Raw genomic sequence first — 9,705 nt, 5'->3', positions numbered from 1 at the left:
GCAGAGGGGATTCGCTCTAAAATTCTCTGCTACATGACCTTCTACTACATTTCCCTTGTGAATTTATTATTCAATTTTAAGTATGTATTCTATATCTACTCTTCCTCCTTGATTCTTTCTCTATCTTTACTCCATCCTGATTATCTTTTAAGTTCACACACACACACACACACACATCAATGAGAAGGATTTTCATTTCCTTTTAAAACTATATCAGCTACAAGCACGCACTGTCTCCCCTCTTGGATACAATGCATTTGTACTCCAAGACACTGTTCTGGAAATTATTCCCTTCCTCTTTTTAAACTAGTGTTCATTTCTATGAGAGCATTTTCACCAAAATAAAAATCTGCTGGAAAATTTCTTCTTTATTAACAAAAAATCTATTTCTTTTATTATGGCTTAGGAAAACAGAAGTGTCATACCTTTATTACTAAGCCCACTTCACTTATTATTATTCCTTGAATCTACTTCAAGAGTCTTATATATATTGATGTCTCTATTGAAAATGTTCCCATTGAGTTTACGGATATAATTTATTTTGTCATGACAAATGGTCTTTATCTTTGTTGATTTCCAAGCAGTACTTGATGCAATTAATCTCAACTTCCTCCTTGAAATACTGTTCATCTAGATTCTGGGAAATCACAATTTACTGATATTTATTTATTTATTTATTTATTTATTTCATAGCTTGTCGCTCTTTTCAGGCTTCTTTGATGAATATGCTTCCTTTTTCCTACTTTAAGCTATTGACACCACAAGAGCTCAGTTCTAGACTCTTCTCTTTTAACTATGTCTACTGTCATTACCTAGGTAAGCCATAACACAGCAGTGAATTTAAATTCCACTTATAAGTTGAACAGTTCTTTTTTTTTTTTTTTTTTTGGTCAATCTTCTGACCAAAATTCTTTCAGAAATGCTAGAGAACCAAGCATGATTATCTAACTGCTTTCTTGATAACTTTATATAGATAGAGGCATAGTAGACATCTCAGGTATAAGATGAAAATGAGACCAAAATTAAACTCTTAATTTATCTCACCTAAAATCTTTCCATTATCAATATTCTAATTTTAGCTCTCATCATTCAGTAATTCATCTCCCCCTAAAAATGTCCCTTCCCTGTTACTTATGAGACCAAAATTGTTAGAATTAAACTTAACTACTGATTTGTAGCTTATCCTACATATCTGAGTTATAAGGATACAATTCATCCAGATTCTCATCATTTCTTACTACCTCTGTTACTACTACTCTGGTCCAAGTCACCCTCAATGCTTTTCTGGAATAGTCTTAAATAATTGATTTGCTATCTTGTCCTTGTTTCTACTCCTTTTCAACAATTCCTGTTTGAAACAGTATCAGTTCATGTCAATACTCTAAACAAAACACCTTAAATGGGATCTCTTAGATTTTAAAGAAAATGCAAGTATCTATATGGCTTCCTGTGATCTATATAGCCTAGTATTACGTCTCTGATCCTTACTGTCATTTTAAGATGTTCAAGTTGTACTTGTCTCCTTGTTAATCCTTGCACATTCTAAGTATGCTCACAACTCAGTGTTATACATTTTTTATTTCCTCTGGAAAGCGCTTTGCTACATACCTTAAATAATTGTATCCTTACTTTCTTCAGATGATACCACAGAGAAGCCTTCTACATCACTATCTAAAATATCACCTCTTATCTTTCTATGTGCTTAATCTAATTTATGTCCTTAGCCTTCTTCATTGCTCTTATCATTGCCTAGGCTTATATTTCATATTTGCTAATTGCTAATGTCCTGAAACAGACAGAGAACTCCATGAAGGCAGAGAATTTATCTTCAGCACAGATAAAAGTAGGCACATAGTAAATGTTCAATAAATGTTCCTAATCAATGAATGAAAAATTGCTTTCATCTATGAAGAAAATTTTAAATTTATATATCTGGATTTTTTTGAAGTTCCATGAGAAGTTGGATTATGGCTCGTATTAGTTGGAGTTTGATGGAAGAAGTAAAATTACTATGAGTAATATTGAATAAAAAATATCAAGATAGAACTTTGCAGTTCTTTGGTCATTTCTCTTTGTACATCCTCAGGACCTCTGTATGTGTTCTTTCTATGTGGGCTAATTTGGGTTTTCTCACAGTATGATGGCTTCAGTGGAATAGGAGCTTTTCTTTTGTTAACTCAGGATTCCAAAGCAAAAGGGGTAGTGAGCCAAGCAGAAGTTGCACTACCTTTTATGACATAATCTCAAAAATATTTACCTTCACCTCTATAACATTCTCTTTGTTGCAAGTTGAGTCACAGGTCAACCCAGGTACAAATGGGAAGATAATTAGACTTCTCTCTTGATAGGGCAATAGTAAAGTCACTTAGCAGGAGACCATGGGGCAACAAGTCTATTGTTGCACTAATCTTTTGAAAATATAATCTTCCAGCATTCACCCTCTTGCCACAATAAGTCACATCACTCTCACATGCAATACACATTCATTCCTTCTCCTACGTCCATCAAAGCCTTATCCTATTATGGAATCATAATAGGAAGTCTGGAAGTCATATTTGTTTATAAGACCACATGAACATATATTCCTCTGGTACAAGTTTTTCTATATCAGTCTTATTTAGAAGACCTGGGAACTAAATAGACAAGTTATGTATCTCCCTCCTGCCACTTCATCTTTACTCCAAAACACTGAATAATGTCGCAGGGATGGAATAACCACTATAGACATTCACATTCAAAAAGTGGAAAAAGAGAAGCACACAGTGGTCAATGCCCATAGCACCTCCGAAATCTAGCAGGACACGTGTTGCTAGTTTCTTAATTATGGCTCAGTCCTATTCTTTGGTAATTTTTGTCTGTATGTATAGAATCTGCACTTTTGAGTCAACTTTGTGGTTTTCATAAGAAAACTGAGTTTGCAACTGAATTGACTTTTTACTATGTTTCCTGCCATAAATGTTTGGGAATCCAAAGGCCTCTTTTCATTTTGTTTATTTTTTTTATCACTTATAATGATGACTGTAGGTATCCTCTACCCAGAAAAAAACGTCTTAAAAATGTGTTTGTTTGTTTTTTTTTTTGTTTTGTTTTTGTTTTTGTTTTTAGTGAATTGTATTGGAATGTATTCAATCAGAAAAAAATACCCAAAAATCTGAGACAAATACTTCCCTAATTTAGGCTCTGAATGAAGCTGATATAAGGTAATGTTTTTCAATTTCTTGTAATCCCTATTGTGTAAGAGAAAAACAAAGGATTTTACAATCCCACTCTGGGTTTTGGGGGGTTTGTTGCTGTTTTTGTTGTTGTTGCTTTGTTTACACTAGGGTTCATGCCTACTTGCAGAACTCTTTGCTGGCTAAAAGGATTATTCTGAGCCCAGGGCACCTGGGTGGCCCAGTTAGTTAAGCATCTGCCTTTAGCACAGGTCACAATTCCAGGGTCCTGGGATCAAACCCCATGTTGGGCTCCCTGTTCAGCTCCCTCTCCTCTGCTGCCCCACATGTTTGTACTCTCTCTCTCCCTGTCAAATAAATAAATAAAATCTTAAAAGAAGATTATTCTGAGCCCTTTATATTTCCTCCAAATTCACTCCAATATAAAATAACTAATTCTTTATACTTACTTTCCTTACTCATTTTGTTATAAACTATCTTCAAGTGATAGCCTGGACATTCTGCCTAGAAGTATGTCCCTAGCAAGATCATCAAATCATTAGGTACATCCTATTTTTCCAGGTTAGCATGGATGACAATTTAGCTGCATTTTCTGGCACTATAACATGGGTCTCTTTTCAATAACCTTCCAAAAACGATTTCCTCACTCTTTTTTTTAAAAGATTTTTAATTTTTATTTATTCATAGAGACACACAGAGAGAGGCAGAGACACAGGCAGAGGGAGAAGCAGGCTCCATGGAGGGAGCCATGGGACTCGTTCCCGGGTCTCCAGGATCACGCCCTGGGCTGCAAGCGGAGCTAAACCTCTGCGGCACCGGCGCTGCCACTCCTCACTCTTTTTAAATGCCTTGCTGACAATGTCTTCAAATTCTTTTAAACTTCTGCATTTATTCTGATGAAGGTGCTACCTCCTTCAATTAACTGTCTCCTCAAAGGCCTTCCAGCTTTGATCTAATACCCAGTTCAAAAGCCAATGTCATATTTTAAAGTTGTTTTTAGGGTACATAAAAACATACCCTTTCCTGTGATTAATTAACTATGAGACCCAGCTCCTGCAGATGAACTAGAGATCTGTCAGCAGGGTAAGTAAGATTTTTTTTTTTTAATTTTTAAAGGAAAAAAACAAAGTCGTCACACTTATTTTTCTGCTTAAGATTTTAATGGAAAAATAAAATAACTAGAACTAAAATGTCTTCACTATATTTTGAAGGAAAATTGTCACGGAAAAAGAGAAATAAGTGAATTTCTTGATGATGTCTTTGAACTGTTTAATGACTCAATTTTGGAATAACTCCACATTGAGTGCCTTGGATGAGCTGATAGATATTAAATAGAAGCAAATATCCTCTGCACCAGACACAGATCTCTGTGCTACATGTATAAAAAAGGATGATTCCACACAAATAGGTCCTTCATGAGGAATAAAGAGGATGCTTTTAGGACTTTCCTGTCAAGTATCTGCTTAAAAGCTTATAATTCTCTATTTCCTCTAAGAATAATTGGCTTTAACTACAGGTTGAAGTTATTTAGCTCTTCATATGGAATTTGGTCTATACTGTTAGGACTATTCTTGGTGCCTCAGACTAAACAGTTTATGATTCATTCATATTTCATTTATAAATACTTTAAAAACTATATTACTTAACATAAAAAGCCCTTAATTGCTCTGCGTGAATAGTTTAGGGATCAAGATTACTTCAGAAAGTGGCAAAATATGGAAAGGGCCAAACACTAGGGAGTTTGGCCATTCATTGAATGGAGCAAAGTGCCCTCTTGAATAAAATACTCTAAAATTACCAAAAACAAGAGTAAAAAATTGTTATTTATATCAATCTCATCTTATCTGAAGAAAGTAAAGGAAAGCAAGAAGAGGAGATACATTGGATACTTTTTATTTTTACTTCAAAGCTTTTCAGTTCAGCACGGCAATGACATCAACTTTTCTCAGGTGACTATATTTTCACCAAGTTGAACCATATAGCTCTCACTTTCAGCCTAGATTTGCTAACACTTACGTGTGGAGTTAAACCCTACAGTGCCAACCAGTGTGATCATGTACCCTTGTATTACATTTCCATTCCCTATATATATGATGGATACTTATATATATAATATGTATGTATGTATACTTTTTAGATTCAACACAAAACCGGGTGGCAGGTAGAGAGTTCCCACGTTCCCCTGAACCCACACAGGTGTAGCCTTTCCCACTATTAACATTTCCCATCACAGTGGTATATTTGTTACAACTGATGAGCCTGCATTGACTCATCATCATCACCCAAAGTCCATAGTTCATATTCTGTTTCACTCTTGATGTCATATATTCAGTTGGTTTTGACAAAAGTATAATGACATGTATCTATAATTACAGAATGTAGAATCTAGTCTCACTGCCCTAAAAATCTGCTGTGTTCCACCTGTACTTCCTTCCCATTAGCTCCTAGCAGCCACTGGTTTTTTACTGTCTCCGTAATTGTGCCTTTTCCAAAAGTTGTATAGTTGGAATCATACAAGATGTGGCCTTTAAAGATAGGCTTCTTTCACTTAGTAGTATGTATTTAAGTTTAGGCTTCTTCCCTGTCTTTTCATGTCTTGATAACTGATTTTGAAAGCAGACCCTCAGGGTAGAATTCTGGAACTGGATCACTCATGAGTTAGATAGCAATATTGTTTATTGCCAATGGTAAGCAATGTAGTGGTAGCCTCTGATACATAGGAACATCACATCTCAAACTGAGATTAACTGCAGGAAGAAAGTGAAGCATATGCATTAGCATTACAGTTAGGAAGACATTCACTGGCTATCCATCAGGAAAAGATTCAGATGGAAAGTGAAGCATTGGTTTATATGGCTGCAGTGGCATATAATTCTGATAATTACAAGGATTATGAGTTGATCAGCTTTCCATTCAAGATTCTACAGACCATAAAATAAAATAAGCTCAAGTTAGCTAACTGCCAATCCAAATAATGCTGTGACAATCTAAGTACTTTTATGATCACATGTAAAAACACCCTTATCCCCTGCAGCTATACAGCAGATTACAGAAAATCAGGTTTGGGATTTAAATATGAGGTCAAGGGATCCCTGGGTAGCACAGTGGTTTAGCGCCTGCCTTTGGCCCAGGGCGTGATCCTGGAGACCCGGGATCAAATCCCACGTTGGGCTCCCAGTGCATGGGGCCTGCTTCTCCCTCTGCCTCTCTCTCTCTCTCTCTCTCTCTCTCTCTCTCTCTGTGACTATCATAAATAAATAAATAAAAATTTTAAAAAATGAATAAAAAAAATAAATAAATATGAGGTCAAATGACTACAAAGGTGCTGCAAGCGCAGTGCCAACATTTGGCCTGTGCTCAAATCAGGGCTGTGAGTAGAAAACTAGTGGGACTCTGGGACAAAGGTAGCAACATTTGAATGGATGCAATTGAGAACCATTACCTCCAGATTCCCATGACCTCTGTAGACCAAAGAAAGATGTCTTTCACATCTTCTTAGCCATCATTTCCCTCAAACACTATTCTAGCCATCAGCCTATAGAAACTGAAATAGCAGAGCACGTCACCTGATATGGACCAGTTATTTGTCCCAGTATTCCTCTGACACCTTAGAAGGAGACACCTATAGGAAACACTGGGGATTTGAGCTTGCACAAGCTAAGCACTATAGAGACTGAATATCTAGGCTACTCTTGACCAAAGGGGGAGGGAGTCAGAGAATTAAGAGTACTCTCAAAAATGCCCTTCCTCTTCCAGACTTTAGGTGGACTATTGTGAATTTCATTCTACAGGGCACCTTAAAAGATTCCAGATAGATTGAGCCCCAGCTACTCATGTTGATGGACCAGCTTGATAACATACTCTTTTTTTTTTTTAAAGATTTTATTTATTTATTCATGAAAGACACACAGAGAGAGAAGCAGGCTCCAAGCAGGGAGCCCGATTGGGATTCAGTCCCGGGACTCCAGGATCATGTTCTGGGTGGAAGGCAGGCACTAAACCACTGAACCACCCAAGGATCCCCAATAACACACGTGTATTGACTCATTCTGTCTAATATTTTTTAGTTCTCTACTCCTGGTCCCTGGATTTTTCTAAATAAACAATTTGTATCAAAGACTTTAGCTTAGGCCTTAAATTTCTGGAAAAATCCAGGAATAGATGCAGACCAAATGTTCAAGACAGTTGATAGTTTATTGAATCTATTAGTAATAGGAATTAATTCACTAATCAAAAAAGTACCTCATGTTTAGAAACCCAGAAATGTCTCTCTCTCTCTCTCTTTTTTAACCATGGTCCATCTGCTTAGTGTTTGACTTGTCAAATAAAAATTAATTTCTTTAGTCTCTGGGACTATATTTAATTATTATAGCATCTAGATAAACACTCTGCCTCTTTGCTCAGTAAGCAAAGTTTTGGGAGCTCTTCCTAATAAAGATGTTGTTTGTCCTTCCAATTTATGTTGCAAAGTGTTGCTGCAAATTAAATTTACCAAAGTTCCAGTCTTTTATTATATAGAAGTCACTTGCATGTTTTCAAAGAAAACTAGATAAATTAAAGATGATTCAGAAAAGAGTAATACAAATAGTTCAAAAAATGAAGAATGGGACATGGAGTAAAGGCAATAAATACATCTGTAACTCCAAGACAACAAAGACTGAATAAGGTCTAATTTCTCTGTATTCAAGAAATATCATAAACATCTAAAACTAACATAATTCAGTTTTTTTAGAAGTTTGTTTAGAAGTTGGATGATATCATTTGTTTTTACTGGGAAATAGACTGCAATCTTCCTTTATGGTCAATCTTCCTTTATGGTCAATACTCTCAAATTTCTGGTTTTAATTTTAAAACAAAATTTAAACTACAACATTTTTGAAAAAAATTAATCTGAAAACATCATTTCAGCAGAAAAAAATAATCTAAACAGAATCTTAAATTTGTGATAAGATAAAATGTGTTATTAAAATAAGACAATTGATACTAAATCTTCAGTGTTTATAATTTTAAAGTGTTAAGTAGAAAATGCTGAGATTTTAATGCTTTCTTATTACATTATTACTATAAAATAACACAGTATTATAAGTTCTTAGTAAAATGTGAAGAATGGTTTGTAGCATAACAAATCTAATAATAGAGTATTAATTGAATGACATGATAACTTTACCTTTTTTTTTTGAAGTTTTTATTTATTTTTTCATGAGAGACACAGAGAAACAGGCAGAGACATAGGCAGCAGGAGAAGCAGGCTCCCTGCAGGGAGCCCTATGTAGGACTCCATCCCAGGACCCCGGGATCACTACCTGAGCCAAAGGCAGACACTTAACCACTGAACCACCCAGGTGCTGCAACTTCTCCAACTTTTTATGGAACACTTCATTTAATTCATTTCACAACTGATACAGATAAATTGTTTTAAAAATTCAAAAAACTATTGAAACAGAAGCACTTGTCAGGTAAATAATTTTGCATAATCACTAAAATATGAGAAATATTAAGAAGTGAAGAAAAAATCAAGCAACAACCTAGTATATATACTCAAGGTATCTTTGTCATATATATAAAGGTATTTTACACCATATATATCAAATTAATGTGAATTACAATAAAACAAGAGCAAATTGAAGAATACCCTGAACTAGCAAATACAACAAAAGCTCTATAGTTCTCTAGGCCCAAGAGGGCATTATCATTTACATAATGTGCTACTGAGTCAATAACAAGGGCCATTTTGATCTCTCAGAAAATGTGGAGAAAAATAAGGTAAAGGAAGGGTACATAGGAAAATAGAAAAGAACAGCATCCATAAAACAGATTGTGCATTGATCATGGGAATTTCAATTACTGGGAAAATGTCTTGTGTAATAGCTCTGGAGTCAATAAAGTAGAATGCATAGTCTTAGGAGGAATGCTGGACGATTTTCACACACTATTTGTTATGAAACATCAACAGCAAAGTAAAAACAAGAACTCTTCAATAGAATTCTTCTCAACAAAATGAGTCATCATGAAATTCCTAGAGTCTGGGGATCACTGAACTTTAAAATATTTTCAGTTTCTATTGAAGTAGACAATGTCTGCTGTATTTAATAAACTATGTAAACTGGGCAGCCCGGGTGGCTCAGCAGTTTAGCACTGCCTTCAGCCGAGGGTGTGATCCCCACATCTGGCTCCCTGTATGGAGCCTGCTTCTCCCTCTGCCTGTGTCTCTGCCTCTCTCTCTCTCTTTCTTTCTCTCTCAATCTCTCTCTCATGGACAAATAAATAAAATCTAAAAAAAAAAAACAAAAAAACAAAAACAAAACTGTGTAAACTATCACAGCTTCTAACCCAGGAGGCAAAAGGTTACTCTCATGCATCAAACTTAACAATTATATATAACATGACCCACACTTCTGGATATTTTTTTCTCTGAATTAATTTCTTACAATTAATCCTAAGCCTAAATATGTTGATCATAATTCAAATACCTTTTTGAAACATCCACATACTAGATAATTTCCACATTTTTTCTGTTTTAAAGTTTAATTCA

This window comes from Vulpes vulpes, chromosome 6 (genome assembly GCF_048418805.1).
Source record: "Vulpes vulpes isolate BD-2025 chromosome 6, VulVul3, whole genome shotgun sequence".
Taxonomy (NCBI): domain Eukaryota; kingdom Metazoa; phylum Chordata; class Mammalia; order Carnivora; family Canidae; genus Vulpes; species Vulpes vulpes.
The sequence above is the reverse complement of the archived record's forward strand: the minus strand, read 5'-3'. Positions refer to the sequence as shown.